General features: G+C 40.4%; 1 protein-coding gene across 3 annotated transcripts in view; it reads left to right on the top strand.

Moving 5' to 3' along the window:
- Positions 1–7,194: 7,194 nt before the first annotated feature.
- Positions 7,195–19,551, top strand: part of NCOA3 (nuclear receptor coactivator 3) — a 101,426-nt gene continuing 89,069 nt past the window's right edge. For 2 of the 3 annotated variants that reach the window (XM_079784543.1, XM_079784541.1), the window contains exon 1: positions 7,195–7,342. The gene's annotated coding sequence lies outside the window, so the exon portion shown is untranslated. Of the gene's footprint in view, positions 7,343–8,078; positions 8,322–19,551 lie in introns of those variants that run through there. The other variant, XM_079784542.1, reaches the window with a different exon arrangement.

The raw sequence follows: 19,551 nt of genomic DNA, 5'->3' as shown, positions 1-19,551 counted from the left end.
GGGCGCGTGCAGGAGGCAACCAATCGATATGTTGCTCTCACATTGATATTTCTTTCTTTCCCTCTCTCTTCCACTCTCTCTAAAAATCAATGGAAAAATATCCTTTGGTGAGGATTAAACAAAAAATAGAATATCCCTGCCCTAACAGGTTTGGCTCAGTGGATAGAGAGTCGGCCTGTGGACTGAAGGGTCCCAGGTTCGATTCCGGTCAAGGGCATGTACCTTGGTTGCGGGCACATCCCCAGTAGGAGGTGTGCAGGAGACAGCTGATCGATGTTTCTCTCTCATCGATGTTTCTAACTCTCCCTCTCCCTTCCTCTCTGTAAAAAAACCAATAAAATATATTTTAAAAAAATATCCCTGGGAGACAAGTAAGAAAATAATGATAGTGTTGTCCCCAGAAACAGGAGGATTAGGGAATAGCAGTGGGGAGGAAGTTACTTTCCACTGTTTACTTTGAAAAAAAAAACACACCTTTTGAATCGCTACCATTATTTTTTAATTTTTCCTTTTCATATCTCTGAACAAGATATGAAAATTAAAATTTCACATTTGCATTAACCACAATGGGAACTTAAAAAAATAAACAGTTTTAGTGAGATATGATTCACAAACCATGAAATTCATCCTTTTGAAGTGTATACATCAGTGCTTTTTTTTTTTTTTTAGCATATCCGCAGCCATGTAACCATTATCACTAATTTCAGAATAGTTTAAAAAAATGTTTTATTGATTTTTAGAGAGAGAAGGGAGAGGGGTAGAGAGATAGAAACATCGATGAGACAGAAACATCATTGATCGGCTGTCTTCTGCATGCCCCCTACTGAGGATGGAGTCTAAAACCTGGGCATGTGCCCTGACTGGGAATCGAACCAGTGACCTCTTGGTTTCTGGGCCAAGCTGAATGGAATTATATAATACTAGAGGCCCATTGCAGGAAGATTCCTGCAAGAATAGGGCTTCCTCGGGCCTATTCCTGCAAGAATAGGGCTTCCTGTGTGGCCTGAGCGAAGCAGAGAAGGGAGCGAAGCCCGCCCAGGTGTGCTTCCCTGCTGCCACTGCCACTGCCCCGTGCTTTCCCTCCCACCACCTCTGCCACTGTGTCTCCCTCTCCCACCCCCCACCTCCCCGTGCTTTCTCTCCCTCTTCCTTGTACACTGTCTTCAGTCTTCGCTCCCTGCCTGGGTATGCAAATTAACCACCATCTTTGTTGGGTTAATTTGCATACTCGCTCTGATTGGCTGGTGGGTGTAGCAGAGTGATGGTGAATTTGCATGTTTCTCTTTTATTAGTGTAGATGTAACTGGCTTCTTTTGCTTAGCCTGCTGTTTGTTTTTAAAAAATCCTCATATGAGGATGTTTTATTGATTTTTTTTATTTTTTATTTCAGAGAGAGGAGGTGAGAGAGAGAGAGAAAGAGAGAGAGAGAAACATCAATGATGAAAGAGAATCATTGATTGGCTGCCTCCTGCTTGTCCCCCATTGGTGATTGAGCCCACAACCCAGGCATGTGCCCTGCCCAGGAATTGAACCTCGACCTCCTGGTTCATGGGTTGACACTCAACCACTGAACAACACAGGCCAGCCTGCTTTGCCTAATGTTTTAAAGGTTCACCCATGTTATACCATGTATCAGTACTTCACTCTTTTTTATTGCATAATAATATTCCGTTGTATGACCAGACCACATTTATTTAATCATTCATCAGTTGATGGTCATTTGGATTGTTTCCACTTTTTGTATATTATGAATAATGTCTCTATGAACATTTCTGAGCAGGCTTTTGTTTTGACATATGTTTTAAATTGTCTTGGGTATATTCCTAGGAATGAAATTGCTGGGTCATATGGCAGCTCTATGCTTAACATTTTGAAGAACTGCCAGTCTGTTTTCCAAAATGGCTGCACCTTTTTACAGTCCTACCAGCAATGTATGAGAGTTCCATTTCTCCTCATCCTTGCCAACACCTTAAAAACTTTTTTTTAGCCTTCTGCAATGGGTTCTTTTGAAGCATTTAGTAGCAAATTATTTTTCCCCAAAGCAAATGCATTTAAAAAGTAAGTCTCAGAAAGAAAAGAAGCAAGTGACTGGGCTTAAAATTCTTCCAACTGTGGAGAGTTATTTGCAGGTTGTAGGGATGGGCAAGTCTGTTGCAGCCAGCCCAAGTGCCAATTCCAGCTGGCTCCTGTGCCACCTCTGGCACAAAAATCACAGGTTGCCAAATCCTGATCTAGGTTTCAAGTAAGAGGCATGAACACGGCTACTCTGGGTTGAAAGGCTCAGGTTGCTTTTTACTAACCAAAATTTGCCTCAAATGTGATTCTTTGCAGAGGTGTTTTCCCCTTTTAAGCAAAGCAATAAATACAGCATTCATTGGTTTGAAATCTCTTCTTGTCTGTGTGTGTGTCTGACGCCCTGTCAGCTGTGTGTCCTACCCAGGGAATGGAATAGTTCAGAGTACAGCTTGGGGGTGGAGCCCAGACCAGTGCCAACTCATTTTCAGATTAGGTATTTGGGAACAGCGTTTTAGCCAGGTGCAGGGTTTAGGTCCACCTGAGCAACCTATTTTCACTTGCAGGGAAATTTCAGATTGTAATAACTATAATGAGGCAAAATGGAGGGAAAAGGAGGAAATTGTTACTAACCTTTGGATATTAATCCCTGCAAACCCCAAGTTCGAAACTGCCATACATAATCATTATTAACATTTATGGAGGGTGTACTTTGTGCTTGACATCATGCTTAGAGCTTTCAGTATTGTTTTATTTAATCCTCATTATACAGTAGCCCTGTGAAATAGGTACTTTTATTGTGGTTCCCACTTTAGGAAATGGAGGCACAGAAAGTTTAAGTCACCAGCCATTAGCACACAGGGTTAGAAGTAGCAGAACCAGCTGAGCAGGTCAGGCAGTAAGTGCCAAAGCCCACACTCTTAACCACTAGGCGATATTGTAAGAGAGCGAATGATGCAGGGGACTGTGAGAGGCGCAGGGACAGCAGCAGAGCCATTGGGCTGGACCAGACTACTGAGAAGCATTCACTCACCCACTCATGGCTGATGAGGTAAATGCTTGGGTTCCCAGATTCCCTTGCAGCTAGGGGCAACATTGTAGACCATATTTCCACTCTTATGGGGAGTAAGGGGACATTTGCTTTGGCGATGGGAGGCAGTAAGGGGAAAGGGGAAATTTTGGGAAACAGTTTTATATCTTAAAAAAAAAAAGGGAGAGATACAGTGTCTTTCTTGACACCTATTCACTCCTCTGCTTCTTGCATGTGGACTCGATTGTGATGCTTCAGCTGTGGCAGCCATCTTGCATCCATGAGGCTATAAACTAAGGACAGAAAACCAAGAGGCTGAAGATGGTGGAGCAGAAGGTCCTTGATGAACACACTAATGTCTTTGTTGTTTCTGTGTCTGTGGAGAGGCAGGAAAGTATAATGGTTAAGAATATGAGCTTGTGAGTCTGGGTTTATATTCTGACTGTAGCACTTAGTAGCTCATACCTTTGGGCCAGTTATTTGTTCAATGCCTCCATTTACTCAACTGTCAAATGGAGAGATAAAAGATCCATGACAGAAAACTTGCAAGAATAATGCAGGAAACACCTGTGTACCTTGAACCTAGATTTACTAATTGATAAAAGTTTGCCACATTTGCTTACATGCACCTGTATTTCCCCCACACCCCACCTGAATTATTTGAGAGTAAATTTAATTTGTAGGTACATTGGTTAGTTAGCATTATTGGTCTGGTAACCTGTTACTTGCATATACAACATGTGACCCAAACAAAACCATTTGGACAAATTCCTTTTTTCTATTTGAATCTTGAAATAGAGTGATGAGAAGATAGAATTAATGTGATTGATCTTCTCTAGATTTACTGCTGGTCCCAGATAAAATATTCAGGATTTTCTTTTCTTCTAAATTCAGACATCTCTGGATCTGGTTCTCCAGTTTTTCCTTTGATTATATTAGTTCCTACATATAATTTTACTACATTCTAGAGTCTATTGTTGTTGCTTGCAACCCAAGAACCCTTGAAGAAGTGAGTACTCATCCTGGGAGCATGAAGTAGAGACTTTGTGCAATCGGAGATGTTGTAGATAGAATTCCTTTATTTTTGGAGAGTGTTAGCTAGGTGACCTTCTGATCCCATCCTCACAGAGTGTCTCCTAGGCCAAACCAGTTTATTGGGGTAATTTCAAAATTTGACTACTCTCCCTATCTGTTGACAGTTCTCAAACATAGTTTAACAGAAGTCCACAATTTTGTAGAGTGTTTCAGTTATCAATTGCTGCATAACAAACCATTGAAAAACTTAGTGGGTTAAAGAACAACCATTTTACTATATCTCATGATATTGTAGGTTGATTGGGCCCAGTGGGTGGTTCTTTCATTCCATTTGGGAAGCCGCCCATTGTCTTCACCAGCAGAGAGGTGTGGACAAGGAACCCAGAAGGCTGGAGACCTTGAGCTCTGGCAAGGGTCAGAGCCATACACCCACTGTCTAGTTGAGACAAAAGTAGCTGAAGCAACTTCCACCTTTTAGTCTTATGTGAATCCTTGCTGATAGGCTATCACCGAGCTATTATTGGAATTGCCTGCCTAAGGGCTATGGGTGTATCCCAGACCTGAATAAAAGGGATGGCAAGGCCAGAGCAAAGCAGAGTCCTTCCTTGGGCTTCCACCTAGTCCCCGATTTCCAAATTAGTATTTCTTGTCTTGTCTCTTTCATTTGTGTGCGGCCTCCTCCAGAGCCCGAACCCGAACCCTGAACCTGAACCCTGAACCACGCGGGACGTGGGACACTCGCAGTTCCAGATCTTGCTGGTGGAGGTTGTAGTTACTTGAGGCCCCTAGAGACTGGAATGTGCAAGGAGATGGACTCATTGGAGTGTTCAAGAAGGCTGGGAGTTACTTACTGGCCCTTTCCTGGGATCTTAGCTGGGGCTCTCCACTGGGGTGCCTTAATTTTACTCCATGTTGCCTCTCCATGTGACCCCGTATTCTACTAGCATGGCAGCTGGGTTCCAGAGGAAGAAAGTGGCTTGAAAGTCCCATCATATAACTTCACCCTTTCCATTGGTTAAACAGTCACAGATCAATCCCAATTCAAGGGAGAGGAAATAAAATTTACCTCTTGATGGAGGAGTGGCTCATGCAAACAGCAAAGAAGGAATGAAAGCAGGCATCTTCACAGACTATTTAGTAGACAGTGTCACTCATCAGGCTTAGATTTTAAGTCTAGAGTAGTGTTTCCCAGATGTCATTCAGTTTGGGATAATGTGCAGATTCTATTAAAACACTGCCAAAAAAAAAATAAAATAAAAAAAATAAAATAAAACTCTGCCAAAGTCAGCACAGCAGTTGCTTCCTCCTGGAAGCCTTCTCTGACACCCCTTGCATTAGAGGTCTGTCCTTGGGTCTCCAATGACTTGTATATGTATGTATCTATGTATGTATTTATTTATTATTAATATCAGTTACATTTTATGTGAACATATGTACAAATTAATATTCCTCCTTCTTTCTTTTTCCCACAAATGTTTATGAAGTGCCTCTAATAGGCCAGACACTCATCTAGGTGCTGGAGACACTGCAGTGAACTAAACAAATTCCCTGCCCCCGCTGGAGCTTATAGTCTAGACAGGGAGCTGGACAATTACTTAGCTCTGTAGTGGGTGCAAACACTACATCTGAGAACAAAAGAGACAAAATCTCACCTTCATGGAGCCTTCATTCTAGTGAGAAAAAGAGATAATAAATACCATAAACAAAAGTATACAGTGTTTTCAATGTTAAAAAGTGCTATGAAGAGAAATGAAACAGGGAAGGGGGCTAGCTGGGATTGGAGTGGGTGGCAACTTAAAATAGGAGAAATTAGGGAAGGCCTCATGAAGATGTGACATTTGGACAATGACCACGAGGAAATGAGGAAGTGAGAGGCTTGGATTTTCTGGGGAAAAAAATCTGAAGCCAGAGTGCTAGGCATGTGGGAAGGACCCCAAAGAGTCACTCACAGTAGTGAGTGGACACAGAGTGGGTGATGAGCTTAGAAAGGGAAGGGGTGGGGAGAGAGAGGTTGGGTGGGGCTTAATTGCAAAGGTTTTGGAGGAGAGACATTAAGTGACTTGGTTTTTACCAAGGTTCTTCTGATTGCTATGCTGAGAATAGACTCCAGGAGGTAAAGGGGGGAATGGAAGGAAGCAGGGAGCAGTGAGGAAGCTATTGCAATAGCCCAGGTGGGAAATGATAGTGGTGGAACTAGTAAGTGGTTATTTATTTATTCTATTCAGACTCAAGACATTTAATATTGATTCAATGTTATCTAATATATAGTCCATATTAAAATCCCCCCCCCCAAAGTCCTTTTTATATAAAAAGCTCCCAAACCTGGATCCAGTCAAGGCTCATACTGCATTTGGTTTCCATCTCTTCCATGGGTGTTTTGTAGCATGTGCCATGTTCTGGATTTGTCTGATTGTTTTTTCATAGTTAGGTTCAGTTTAGCTGTGTGTGTGTGTGACAAGAATACTACAGGGTGGCATTATGCCTTCCCCATTGCATCATATCAGGAGACACATAATGTCAGTTTGATCCATTATTGGTGACGGTAAGTGATGGTGATTGCCCACTTGGTTCAGGTGGTGTCTGAATTAACAGGATCTCTCCACAGTAAAGCAAGCTGTTCCCCTGTTGTGAGAAGCACTCCGTGGCAAGATACTTCGGGACTGAATATATAGTAAAGACCCTATAGCCCAACAAGCTTTCACCCAGTAACTTTAGCATTTATTGAACAGCTTCCTGGCTACTGACCATGAGTCTCATTTTGCTCCTCTGAACAATGAGGGTAACAGTGGTCCCTAAGGGATGCTCGTTTTCAGGATCAGTGCTTGCACACAATAAATGCTCCGTAAGTATCCTATATTATTGAACGAAAGTAAGTATGAAAAAATTAGGGGAAGGGTAGGGTTGCATTGCATTTCTCCCGACCCCGCCGCGGCTCCCTGGGGGTAAGCGAGCGAAAGCCCGCCGAGCGTCCACGCGGCCACGCCCTCGCGCCGCGGAAGCCGCGGGCAGGGACACTCGGAGCCCAGGCCGCGCAAGGCCCCCTGGGACCGGTAGTGCTGGGCGTGGCCCCGGGACTACATATCCCGGCGGCCCCCGCGCCGAGGTTCCAGCCGCTGGCTCCTCAGCTCTACCACAGCGACGGCGGCAGCCGCGGCGGCTGAATCGGTGGTGGCGGCGGAGGAGGCGGCGGCGGCTGTGGCGGCTGCGGGCTGAGCAGCGAGTTTCCGATTTAAAGCTGAGCTGCGAGGAAAATGGCGGCGGGTGGTGAGTGGAGATAAAGGAAGAGCAGCAGCGGGCGAGGGGCTGGAGTGCAAGGCGGAGGGAAGAGGGCGAGTCCCCGGGGCTGCTGCGCGAGCCGGCGGCTTCGGCTCCCGGAGGCGCTGAGGGGCGCGCCGAGCGGGGGGCGCTCCGAGAGAGTTTTGGGGTGTTGGGGCCGCGCCGCTTCCCCGCAGCCCGGGAGCAGCCGGAGGAGGGAAGTCCAAGCTGGGCGGCACCCGGCTTGGGGGTCCGAGGGGGTCCCCGCAGGGAGGGGTCGCCCCGAGGAGTTTTTTTTTGGGGGGGGACCGCGGGGGCCCACTTGCCCCCCTCCTGTCCTTAAAGTTTTATCTTCCTCTTTCCTCCCCAGCCCTTGAGGGCGGCTTTGGAAGCTGCCCGCGCCCCCTTCTCCCCGCTGCCGTGGCCCCTTCGGGGGGACAGGGGGCGGGGGCCGCGCACGGACCTCGCCGACCCCCCCCCCCAGCCTCGCAGCCGTGCTGAGGAGGGGGCCGGGTTTCGCGGCCGCGTCTACTCGTGCACCCGGGCGTTTTTAACGTTGTACACGAATTGTGTGCGGCATTTCCATTTTGGGCACGGGTGGGTAGGTTCTCGGCAGTTTTCTCAGTAAAAAGGCGTTTTGCTGTCTCTGGTGTGAAGGCTGGGAAATGGCAAGTGGGAAGTTGGTGGGTACATTTCGGGTTTGGCTGTCTTTATTATTACTACCCCCCCCCCCGCCCCCCACTCCTCCGTGTCCCTTCGTATGGACATTGATGCAGTTCGTAGTGATTTAAATAAACTCTTCGTCTTGCGCATGTCTTTAAAAAAAAAAACACCACGAGTCGCTGGAAGGCGTAGTTGCTTCCCAGGCAGCTTGAGGGCACTCAGGGTGGAAAGTTAACCGACAGAGCACTTGTCAGAGGGAGAGAGCATCGTCTCCCGACCTCCCTTAGCTGGGAGGCCGGGACTCCCAGATGGAATGACACGAAAGGTAGGCGATTCTCTCCAAGTCAAAACTTTCCTCCGCACAACGCCCCCCCGCCCCCCGAATGTGAAGACTTCCTTTTTGCAGTTTTTGAGCAGCGCTTCAAAGCCAAGCTGTTTTTGTTATTAAGCCTGCACCATAAAGAAACAGGAAGGCGAGGACCAGCTGGCGTGCTGCAGTGGCTTTAAATGGAGTTTTGAAGGAGACGAGTGAGAGTGGTAGTAGTGGGGAGTGAGATTGCTGCATCTGCTTGGTTTAAAATGCCCGGCCTCCTCACGGGTCCCTGGTCCCTGGCTGCGAGAAAGCTTCACTGTGGGTTGCAGCAGGTTGTTGAGAGGGTAATGGGGGAAAATCACAGGTCTTCAGTGAATGCCGCCGCATAAGCTAACATGTTAAATGGAAAGCCTTAAGTTTGTGAACTGCTTGCTCTGATTATTGCTTGTTTATTTAGAATAGGTTATATCAGGTATGATACCCACCTGGAAAGGCACAAAACATTGAGAAATGAGTCTCTCTCCTACTCTACCCCCCCCCCCCCCCCAGGAGGCAATCACTTACTGGTTTTTAGAATATCCTTGGCTTTTGGGATAATCATTTTAAGGTTTTCATTAGAAACACACCCCTGTTGAATACCAAAAAGCAGGGAAATAAAATGAGCAGAAGAAAAGGAAAATGGGTGGGAATGCTGTTTTCTTTTTACCATTTAAAAAAAATGTTGATAGCTATTAGAACTTAGTGTTTATGTTGCCTTATCTACTGACACCCTTAAAGAAATAACAATCTCTGTGACTTGAGGATGAAGAATCCTGCTGGGTTCATTGTTTGTATGTAAGACGAAGCCTCTCTAACATGTAAAATGATATTGAACACTATAGCTCCTGTCACTGGAGGTTGCTTCAGGTTCTGCATTTAAATGAGCAGCAATCTAGATTGCCTGTGATCCTAAATTATAGGGCTATTTTATGTATTGATAGAAATGACTTAATTGTTCAATCAGCATTAAAAAAAGCATATGCCAGCTTCTGGCATATAGAAGTACATTTTGGATGTGAGGATTGTGGACTAAGTGTGAGGATGTAATGTTTCTAGAGCAGTTATAGGAAATGTTTCTGCCATAAAATATTCCTTAACTATAGAGGCTTTGAAAATGCAGAACAACTCCAGCATAATTAACAGGATTTATATTTTTATGTTTTAGAATGGTGGTTTTGAATTTACCGACACTAATAACTCATTAAAAAATTTCAGTGATATTAGAGTTTAAAGTATTAAGGGTTATATTAAATAATTTTATTATATTTTGAAAGCGAGGATATTGTGCATTTTCCCCTCTGTAGAAGAATTATTTCTATAAATCAACTATGCAGATAAGTTCAAATTCATTCAGTAAGGAGTGAGTGTACTTACTGTTGGACCTTGTACCCCTTTTCTAGGAGACATGTAAATTAAAAACAGTTCTTGAAATGGTTACTAATGTCTTCTCGACTGATCTTTTTAAATAAACTTCCGGACTATGTCAGCAACATACTAAAGATACATTTTCTATCTATACTAATAAAAGGTAATATGCTAATTAGACTGGGAGACCTTCCGGATGTCCTTTCAGACAAAGTCATGGTGGCGGGGCTGAGGCAGAGGTGGTTAGGGGCGATCAGGCCAGGAGGGGAGGACAGTTGGGGATGATCAGGCCAGCGGGGGAGGGGGGGCAGTTGGGGGTGAGCAGGCCAGCAGGCAGAGTGGTTAGGGGCAATCAGGCAGGCAGGTGAGCAGTTAGGAGCCAGCGGTCCCGGATTGCGAGAGGGATGTCCGACTGCCATCAGAGGGATGTCCTGTGGGATCGGGCCTAAACCGGCAGTCGGACATCCCCCGAGGGGGTCCCAGATTGGAGAGGGTGCAGTCTGTGCTGAGGGACACCCCTCCACCCCCCTATGAATTTTGTGCACCGGGCCACTAGTATATATATATTTTCAATCTTTTGTGCATTAAGCAGTATGATTTTAGAATAGTACTTTTTAACTTGAAGACTACTTTTTTTAACATACATACCGTATATTGATTTCAGAGAGGAAGGAAGAGGGAGAAAGATAGAAACATCAATGATGAGAGAGAATTGTCGATCTGCTGCCTCCCACAACCCGGGCATGTGCCCTTTACCGGAATCGAACTGGAACCTTTCAGTTCACAGGCCGATGCCCTATCCACTGAGCCAAACCGGCTAGGGCAGTGGTCGGCAAACTCATTAGTCAACAGAGCGGCAAACCGTGGCTCGTGAGCCGCAGTTTGCTGACCACTGGGCTAGGGCATGAGTACTTTGTTTTTGAGAAGTCTTTTAAAAGAATGATTTAAGAAATTATTTTTGTTTTGACAATAGGGTAAGATAAAAAAAACACAAAACACCTATTATTATCCTGTCCTTAATTGGTATTAAAATAAATGGCTTTAGGTTTTTTTTTTTTTTTTTATATTTTTAAAAGCTGTATAATTTCAAGCCTTGGCCAGAGGATGTAGGACTGACTACTTTTGAAAAACTTTCAATTTGTTGCAAGTTTGGAATGAATATAACCTGCAGTTGTTATTTGTCAACACAGCAAAGGGACCACAATTTTTACTCTTTTAATCATGATTGAAGAGGTACTGCAGTTTCTCATAGGTTAAACCAGAGAGGACCTGTCCCAGCTTGGTTTAATTTATTATACTTAGTAGTGAAGAATATTCACTATTTGCATTATTGAGTGGTTAAAGCTTTGGGAGCAGAAAATTAGTGTTGGAAATGGATGTTAACTTTTCTTTTTCCCCATAGTTCAGGTGAAGGAAATGGGTGACTGTATTAGTTTAGATCCTCAAGAACATCATTGAGATTGAGTGCTGAAGTAAAATGTAGTAATTTTCTTCCATTCTGAGTGCTTTTTGGGGTGGGGGATTACAAAATGAACATTTCACAGTTAAAGTAGAGGAGGTACTCTATTGTAATGAGACTTACTTCTTCACTTTGTTAATGTTTGCTAGGTAAATTCATTTGGCCCATTTAGTTTTTTGACAGGGTTTCTGGGAGAGGATTATTTTGGTTTAAGGATGCAATTTATCCAGAGCCTAACCTTATTTTCAGCCCTGTAACAAATAAATGATGGGTTTGACTTAAATTTAATCGCCTTTCCCTTTTTTACCTTCTGGTGGAGAGATGTTAATGAAGAGGAAAATGGCCAGAAGAGACACAGCAGGAGTAGAAAAGGGAAGATGTGCAGTGTGTTGGAGGCTGGTTTATCCACAAACTGGATAATCTTCTTAGACTACATGCTGCCAGTTCCCAACTTTGTCAGCATTAACTCAGTTAGGTAGGTTCTGCCGACCTAGGCCAATTTATAGGGGGCAGTAATAAAGGTTCATTTTAACTAACTAACTAGTAAACTTTGTGGCCTAGAGGCAAAGAGAAGTCTGACCTAACAGGCACACAGGTTTTACCTATTTCAAAGAACATGCTAAGAGCAAATTAACTAGTCTTTTCTGTTTGTCCTTTGCCCCATTTGTCATTAGAGACATCTGTATCCTATCTTTTCTGTTAATATTTTTTTATTGCTAAGTTCTAGGAAAGAGGGGAACTTTTTTTGGTCTGCTATTCACCTATGAAGGTATTCATCTGAAATGTTGAATTTCCTTGGTTAGAGGCCATGAGGGTTATGAAGCTTCACTTTTTGGAGACTAGGCTGACTAGATTCCTGAATTTAACTCATCATCATCCACATCATGATGAAAAGGGAATATTGGCCTGGATATCACATAGTAATGGATAATCTACTGTTCCCTGGGGCTTTGCTTTTGGTAGCTGTGGCAGCTGAGCTGGAGTGGTAGATGGATAGAGGGGAAAGCACTGCAGAAGTCAGCATAATCCTCAATTAGGATAAGCCTCATGGTTAATTGAATGTTGAGTGTACAGGTTAAATCCCATTATAACAAACTCCAGGGGAGTAGCTAAATTATTTTGTTGCACTAGGATTGAGCTTTATTGAATACTGTTAAAAATAAATTAGTCTTTTTGTTTTTGTTAGAGATGTGGGAAAATTTTTATTTATTGTAACAATTTGACAAGTTGTTATTCATGAGCCAATGTGTTTCACTTTCATTTAAAATGCTTTCGCCTTTAAAAAGGAAAGAACCCATGTTGGACTGGGCAGACAGTTTATATACCCTCTCTCTCCAGTGGAATAGCTCCATTGGTTTATCTTAACAACTAAATAAGTTTATTAGTAAGTACTACTGCCACATCAAAGTGTGGTCAGAGGAAACGGGAATTTCCCCAGGTTTCCAGGTGGCTACTGCTGGTAATTTTTTCTGCCCTGACAACTTTTTAAAATAAACGAATGTACTTTATTTTAGTGTGAACTTTCCTTTGTGAGTAATAATTAATGTAGCTCTTTCTATTCAGCTCAATGTAGTTTGAGACCTTGAGGTCTCTCTATGGTATTGTTAAAAAAAAAAAAAAAGTAATGCTACTATTATAGTCTTTAAGATACTTCCATATAAATATGAAAATTTTCAGGAACATGATTAATATACATATGAGAAAATACTATTTTATGCTTGGCCAGAAATATATTCCTTTTGTTCTGTACTTTTAGATTGGCTTTGCCAGATTTCAGGCATTTACATCTCACTTTCATATCTAAGGCTAGCATTTTTATTTTGGGTAGAGTGTTTTGATAGGGTGCAGCAAGACATTTTGAAGTCATTCTTTTAAATACATGTTCCATGAAGGAGGGAAAAATCTGAAAGAAGGAATTTCAAACAACCCAAGCAGTGTTTTGAAAGTTCTCAGGTCTTAAGAATAATGACTGACTAGTAGGCAGGAAGCCTGCAGTTGTATTGTGGTATTGTTCCTCCATCTTATGCATTTGAGAACTTGAGTACAAAAGAGAAGAAAGCCTCTGGAGGGGAAAGAAAGGGTTTTAACCACAACAAAAAAAGGTGGTGGTGGGGGGACTTTTTGAGTAAATATTCTTTGCTTTTCTGTTTAAGTGAAACCTAAAGCCAAATTATTTTTACTTTTAGAGGAAATGTTGTTTATCATAATCTAAATGTCTTAAACCGACATTTTTATAAATGAGAATTAATTGTTAATTGTTATTGGTGGAAAGAGCAGCGTGAACTGTTTTAAAACAGAACTTAAAAATAAAAGTCCACATATGAAAACCTTTAAATATTTTCCTCCTTTGTTACCTAGTCAGTATTATTTGTTAACTTGTTATTTTGAAAAGAATACTTATCAGTTAAGAAGTGAAGAGTTGAGAATGATTTGTGAGCTTGTACTAAAAGGTTTGTGCAAATCAGGTTTTTTTTAGATTTATAAAACAAAGGGATGGAATATGCTTTTTTTAGATTTATAAAACAAAGGGATGGAATATGCTATCTTCCAAAGTTTCTTATATTAGTTGTGCAGAATTTTTATTTATATTTTATTGGTCAAGCATTAAGTGGATTAAGCTTTGTATACTAGATAATCATGTAAAGATGCAGGTTGCTGTGCTGATTCATGAGTTTGGGGACAGGATGATTTTGAGTTCCTGACTTCACCATAGTATATATCCTATGAGCTGCAAAAATGTGTGTGTGCTTGCCTGAGAGGAAGGGGAAGAAGGAGGGGGGAGCGAGAGAGGGAAGGAGGGAGAGACAGAGACAGAGACACAGAGAGAGGTGTATTCAATATCTTCCTCCTGTTTTAAGAAAGTGAAGTAATATTTTATTTACTCTCAGTAAAGCTGTCATCAGTGAAATTATTACTGAATTTAAGTCACTCTGTAGAATAGCTGTATCAGGTTGATTTTGTTTCCAGATTGAAATTTGGCAACTTTATTTGAAAATGTTTTAAGGATTACCCAGTGTTCTCTTCACTAAATTGTGCCTTTAGTCTATACACTCTCTGCTCCATCCAAGCTCATTTCTTTCCTTATTTACCTGCCTGGTGGTTGTGTTTTATGACCATACTTTTATCCCAGCCAAGGTAGTTGACTCCCTTGCTGTCAGAGCAAGTACTTGATTGCATCTAGGAAAATCTAACTTCAGTGAGAAAAAGAACTCCTCACACAGGTTGCATCCATTTAAGGATCAGTGGTATCTTCTTCATATAATAAGACAGGACTTATTACTATATTGAGTTTTAAAAATCATTTCAGAAATCAATAAAATGAATTCAGAAAGCTGCTCTCAAAGTGCATAGCCATATCTAGAATGGTGGAAGCCTTAGGTGTATTGATCCCAAATTAGGCAAACCTGAAATCGTGAACTTTCACCAATAACCTTCAGTCTTCCCCACCTTTTCCTCGGAGAGTACAAAATAGCTCCCACATGTGACTTTTTAAACTGACTTCATACCACCATTCTCTTAGCCATGGGGCCATAAGCTTTCAATCCTCTTTAATTTGCTATTGCTTGGCTGTTGCCTACTCCCATATATATATATACATACTTAATGTTTATTAAGATCTTACTGTGTAAGGCACTGTGAGAATTAAAAAGGTTTTGACCTCCAAGTGTATACAATCAAGTGCTCACATCACTTCAGTATAAGGCCATGTGTTTTGCCTATTAGAGATTCTGGAGAAATTCGAGAGAAGGACTACCTCTGGGTAATCAGGATGCAGGACTTTGAAAAATGAATAAGATTTTAATATGGAAAGAAAACATTAGCAACAGCACGGAAGTAAGACATTTCAAGACTTGGTCATGTAACTATTCAGTGAATGCTGAGTGAGTGATGGTATTGAATAAAATGGTTTTGTTTTTGTAGAATCCTATTAATACATTTTTTCCTAGTATTCTATACTTCTGCCAGTTTAATATTATTAAACATCATTTGAGGACATATTTTTGCTTAAAAATCTTTAGAGTACAGCCCAAATTCCTTCATCTAATATTCAGCTCTTATCACAGTCATTTTTTTTTAAATCAATCTTTTCCATTTTTGCTGCCCATTGTTTCAGTAATGCTGATTTTTTTCTGCTGTTTCTCCTTGTTATCTTGTTTGATCATTAAGGTCCAGCTCAGATCCTGTTTCATTTAAGTAAATTTCCCAGACCACAACTGAAAATATTCTTGTTGCCTGTTATGAATTGTAATTGTCTCTTCATATGCATAGGAGTCAGTATTTATTGATTGGTAGGGACATTCTTTTTATAAGTTTTTAAATTTCTGTATTATTTTTTGAATTATGTTCATTTTAGGTACACCAAAATCCTTAGTGTTTGGATGTGAAAGTTTCCAGAGTTCAACTCTGAATTTAATTTTTATACCTGGAAATTAAGATAAAATTATAGTCCTAAGGATTTGCTCATAGAGCCGTGTCTCCCTCATAGAACTGTCCCAGATAAATCATGTTTGGGCCTTAGAATACATTCATATTTCCCAATTGCTGTAGGACTGGACAGATGTTTTTATTCATTACCACTGTTCTTCAAGGAATCGTGCTAAGAATTGTGGGCATTAAAATCCCTTTGTTATCCAGGAGCTGATAATCTAGTTGAGAAATAAGTATAATTGAAAAAACATACTTGTTGCAGCAACATAAATAAGTGGTTTGAAAGTTCAGAGGAATAACAGATCATTTTCAACTGGGATTGTTAAGGAAAACTTAATGGAGGAGATGGAATAGAACTAAAGGGAATTAATTGCTGCTTCTAATCTCTTTCCCACATCTTTTATTTTATAGTACTTAGTTATGTGAGAAAATGATAAATTAATATTTTTTTAAATGGAAAAGAAGGCATAAACATGGTAGAGTAAAAAGCAGTACAAAAAGGTACATACTGTGAAAAAGTAAGGCTCCTGGTACCTCAGGTCTCAGGTCTTTATAGTTACCCTTCCCAAAGGTCACTACTGTTAGAGGATATTTTTTACATATGATATGTCTCCTCAGTTTCTTTTTTTCCTATTCTCTCTCCCTCCCTCCCTCCCTCCCTCCCTCCCTCCCTCCCTCCCTCCCTCCCTCTTTATTTATTATTATTATTATTATTATTATTTTATTTTTTTTAGAGAGGGAGGGAGAGAGAAAAAGAGAAAGAAAGAAACATGGATGTGAAAGAGAAACATTGATCAGTTGCCTCCTGCATGACCCCTGACTGGGGTGGGGGAATGGAATCTGCGACCTAGGTATATGTCCTGACCTGGAATTGAACTGCCACCTATCTGTGTACCAGATGACTCTCCTACCAACTAAGTCACTAGGGCCGGACTATATATACTTTTTAAGTGATCTTGGAGAGGTCTCATATCTGTTTTTATAGCTACTAAGTTCTTTCTAATTGTTACACAGTATATATTATAATTTATTCAGTACCATATTATTGCAAAGAAAGCTATAATTGAATATCCTTATATATATTTCTTTGTTCCCATGTTTTGTTAAAAAGTAAATAATTTCTGGAAGCTAGGTTAAAGAGTATGAATTTAAAAATTTTGTAGAGCTCTGGCTAGGTGGCTCAGTTGGTTGGAGCATCATCTCATACACTAAAGATTGCAGGCTCAATCCCCAGTTGGGGTGAGTGTGTGTGTGTGTGTGGGGGCAGGGTAAGAGGGTGGGGAGCAACTGATGATGTTTCTCTCCTTCTCTCCCTCTCTCTCCCCCTCTCTCCTTCTCCCTTCCACTCCTTTCCTCTCCCCTTCCTCTCCCTTCCTTCCTCTCTCTCTAAAAATCAATAAAAACGTGTCCTTGGGTGAGGATTAAAAAATTGAAAATAAAATTTTGTAGGTATTGCAACTTGCTCCCTATAGAGATTATGTTAATTAACAACTCCACCAGCAATGTATGGCAGTGCCTGTTACCCTCATCTCTGAGTAATGTTATGGTATAAAAATTTTTAATTTGATAAATGTAAAAGCTCTTTCATGTATTTCTTCTAGTGCTTTTATGATTTTTTCTTTTTAACATTAAAATAAATATAAAATATAAAAACTAAAAAAATATAAAATAAAAGTACCAGTTAGAATATAAAAATACCAATTCGGACATAAAACTAGTAGCATAGATTAATGAGATGGTAGACTATATATGTTGTGACTATATATATTCCTTTGAGTGTGTTTAAAGATGTTTAAAATATACCTATCTCACATTTGAATATGCTCTTTTGTATTTTTAGAAATCTGCTTTACTGAGGTATGATACACTTACTATAAAATCTAGTCATTTTAAGTGTGCAGTTTGAGTTGACAAATGTAAACAGGTGAGTTACCACTGCCACAGTCAAGATACAGAACATTGCCTATCTGCATTCAGTCTCCCTCTGGGTTTTGTATTCAGTCAACCACTGATCTGCTTTCTGTCACTCTAGTTTGCTTTCTTCCTTACTTTTTTTCAACTTTTTCTAGGTATAAATGACATCTAATTATATAAGTTTATGTTGTACAGTTTGAGTTTTTACATATATGTCTACCTGTGAATCCATCACTACAGTTACACTAATAAGAATAGCTATTACCTCCAAAAGTTCCTTACATTATTTTGTAATCCATCCCACCCTCATCTTCAGGTAATTACTGATCTGCCTTGTGTCATTAAGATTAGTTTGTATTATTGAGAAGTATATATAAATGGAATTAACAATATGTACTTTTGAGGAGGGCTGGCTTTTTTCACTTAGTACAGTTATTTTGAGATTCATCCATGTTGCATATAACAATAGTTTTTTTTATTGCTTAAGGAGTATTGATTGCAGTATATTGTTATATCACAATTTATCCATTCACCTGTTGATGAACATTTGGGCTGTGTCCTGTTTTTGGTTATCAAAAATGGAACTTCTGTGACATTTGTGCACAAGCCTTTGTGTAGACTTATACCTTATTTCTCTTGCTGGTGTGGCTCAGTTGATTGGGCATTGTCCCATGCACCAAAAGGTTGCCAGTTCAATTCCCCTGTCAGGGCATGTACCTGTGTTTCTGGCTACATCCTCCTAGTAGGGTGTGCAGGAGCCATCCAATTGATGTTTTGCTCTCACATGGATGTTTCTCTCTCCCTCTCCCTTCTTCTCTCTAAAAATCAATTAAAAAAAAAATCTTAAAATTTCTTTTCATAAACTGTCACCTGTCCTGAGTTGTATTAGCTTTTTAATGCCTCCACGTTTGTGCTATTTTGACAGTTGTGCTATTTATCACATTTAGTATTTATATTAAATGATGATTGTAACTTTAATTTTTTTTTTTTGCCTGAATTATTCTTTTTTTTTTTTTTTTTGCCTGAATTATTCTTTTCATCATACTGGAATTTTGGAACATTTTTGCAATTTACATTTAAGAAGTCTAGTTTAAAAAACCAGTGGAAATTTCCAGCTTAAAAAAAAATCCAACTACTGGTCTAATAACTGCTTTGCAGGAAGAAAGAAATATGAAAAAGAACCGCAGACATTCTGGATGTCAGCCTGTGAAATTTTCCACTATTTCCCATAATAACATGCAGGCATGCTTATTCTGCCGGGTGCAGTGCAACTGCAGGCGCAGTCGGAGTGGAATTTGAAGCTACCCTATCAATGATAAAATGGCATCTGGTTAGCTTTTAGTGAGCAGCTCATAAATTCACACATTTAAGGTACTATATGTTTGTTTCATCTTTGCCTGAAGTGTAGTCATAACACTGAACTTGCAAAATTACTTACGTCTTCTGATTCTCAAATTTCTGTTTCAAATGAAGTTTGGTTTTTTAATTTCAGTAGAGTTGTTATGCATCTGAGAATATAGACATAAAATTCTTTTAGTGACAATGCTGTATAAATACATTTTTATTTTATAGGATTTTATACTATCTTGAATGCTCAGAAAATTAAAGTTTTTAAAAGATTTGTGCAAACTCACTATTTGGTGTGATTTAAGAAACATTTTAGCCTCTATTTCAGGTTTGTGTTAATCAAAGGGTTAGCAGACTATATTAAAATCTATAGTTGTGTTTTTGTTTGGCTGCTTCAAATTTAAAGGCAAACAGTATTAGACTTTTTCTAATAATGGAAGTCCAGGTTGCCCAGTTATGTAAACTGGTCAAGTAGAAGAATCAAGAGTAGATTATAAATATACTGTAACCACTCACTTCTACATTGTTTCATCTCTTTCATGGCTAAAACCTAACAGTGATATTAAGGAATGAAATTGAGAAATTCAGATTTTATGGATTAACCTTTTAAACTGCATTTCTATAGTGATGAATTTTAGTCTTCATAGGGATACAACAGATATGCATATGTAACTTTTTGTATGTTTTAAC

This window comes from Cnephaeus nilssonii (assembly GCF_951640355.1).
Source record: "Cnephaeus nilssonii genome assembly, chromosome: 11".
In the NCBI taxonomy this organism is placed as follows: domain Eukaryota; kingdom Metazoa; phylum Chordata; class Mammalia; order Chiroptera; family Vespertilionidae; genus Cnephaeus; species Cnephaeus nilssonii.
The sequence above is the reverse complement of the archived record's forward strand: the minus strand, read 5'-3'. Positions and strand labels throughout refer to the sequence as shown.